This window comes from Etheostoma spectabile, chromosome 24, assembly GCF_008692095.1.
Source record: "Etheostoma spectabile isolate EspeVRDwgs_2016 chromosome 24, UIUC_Espe_1.0, whole genome shotgun sequence".
In the NCBI taxonomy this organism is placed as follows: domain Eukaryota; kingdom Metazoa; phylum Chordata; class Actinopteri; order Perciformes; family Percidae; genus Etheostoma; species Etheostoma spectabile.
Genome location: NC_045756.1, coordinates 1,466,142 through 1,467,953, shown reverse-complemented (window position 1 = coordinate 1,467,953; position 1,812 = coordinate 1,466,142). Strand labels below are relative to the sequence as shown.

The window sequence follows — 1,812 nt, the reverse complement described above, 5'->3', positions numbered from 1 at the left end:
CCTTGATTGTTTGTATGAAAGCCCACAAGCCAGCTCCACTCATGTGAAATGGCGAGTAAGTGTAAAAACATTGTTTTAATGAAATGTGAAAAAACAACCGCTTCATTACAAAGTACAGCCACATTCTTGTTCTTTTTTTTAAGCAGGACGTTAAAGAGAAATATCACAAAACACGAGCGTGTTGACACAATAAACTGGAACTGACATATCATCAGTGTTGGCTAATTATTTGTAAATAACATAATTTTTTTCTTGCTAATAATATGTTGGATTAATGGCAATGCATTTTTTAATACATTTACATTTTTTAAGAATAAAAACTTCCTGAAAAATGATAATTTGGTGGGAGTAACTCTGAAGACCCGCCCTAGGGGTCCCGGACCCACTGTTGAAGATCTTTAGTCTAGGACCACGTTCAGACTCGACAAAACACAATTTTTAAACTGAAACGGGGTGTGTGCAAGCGCTGTGCTTTTTATTAGAATGAGTTACCATGCAGGGCTCTGCTGATTGGTCTGCTGATTGGTCACCTGATCACCTGTGACACAGCCAATAAACGAGAGCCACACCCACCAAAAGAGAGAAAACATATTTTCAAGCCGATGCACGCCATTTCACATCGCTTTGAAGGAACACGTTCAACCAGGACACCGAAGCAAAACAGCGCACACTGTTTTGAGATGTGCCCCATGTCTTTTAGGAAGTAAGCAGGGCCAGACGTGCACATGTCAGGGTTGTGGTGTGTGACTCAATTAAGCTCAACAAGCAACAGGTGTTGTGGATGGCAATCAGGCCAGCATGTTGCACTGCCATACTGGGAGTTTCTTTCAGATCAATGCGGAGGTGAGATAGAAAGTATGTCAAATGTCCCTTGGGTGACATGTCATAGCTCCTCAACTCCTCAGTCAAAACAGAAGTTGTTCTGTCCCTAGGTGAAGGCCGTCTCAAAGTTCTTATTTCTGCCCCGAGGAGCGAGCATCGAGGAGGGTTCAAAGAGGAGCTACAGGCGAGGATACACAAGAGCAGCCTTCCAGGAAGCTATGCAACCGAATGAGTTGCTAACTCCGCCCAAAAAGCTGACAAATTAATGTGACGCTTCAGGGGAAAGGATGTCTCATCCCTCTAAAACACATTTGTTTGTTGCCTCCCTTCTCCCATGATTTCCTCATGGCTCTCCTGTGCATCCTCGGTGGAAGGGAGCAAGAGGGAGGAATGCAAGTGGTGGACCTGGGATGCAGTATATGAAGGCTGATGCAGGCTGAGGCTGGAGAGCCTTGCTGCTGCATTGTAAGCTGCTGGAGAAACACACAGAGAGACTGTTTCTGATTGAAGATGAAAACGCTGAAAGACTATTCTGGTTTCCCACGTCCCAACTTTTGTAAATACACCTTTTAAAACCTGAAGTGCAAAATAGAGCGCAGACTCCCAGAGTCAAGTAGAGGCTGGAGCTGCACCCGCCCGTGTGTTGGCCGTCTTGATGAAGGATGCTGGAGCACCGACCAGGAGCGGAGGTCACCTTAAGACACGTGTTCATTGAGTCAGCAGGCCCGTCTTCAGACGCGAACAAAAGAACTTCACTGGTGAGTCAGTTTGACACAACACAAACCCCTCTAGAAGTAGGTAATACTAGGTAACTCTTTCAGGCTAATTAGTCTTATTCTCTCCACATGGGGAAAAGGAGACAGGGGTTTTGTTAGCAGCCAAGTAAGCAGTTAGTTTGCAGTGTTCTTTACTGTTTAACGAGCCAACACTGGCCGTGTTACTGGTCGTAACAACACTGACAAGTAGCCTATGGCAAAATGCAGTGAGTAT

At 45.1% G+C, this 1,812-nt stretch overlaps 1 long non-coding RNA gene across 1 annotated transcript in view; it reads right to left on the bottom strand.

The window, feature by feature from the left end:
* Positions 1 to 852, bottom strand: part of LOC116673895 (uncharacterized) — a 17,782-nt gene extending 16,930 nt beyond the window's left edge. The window contains exon 1 of the long non-coding RNA XR_004327908.1: positions 726 to 852. This is a non-coding gene — a long non-coding RNA (uncharacterized LOC116673895). The remainder of the gene's footprint in view (positions 1 to 725) is intronic.
* Between the last annotated feature and the right edge of the window lie 960 nt (positions 853 to 1,812).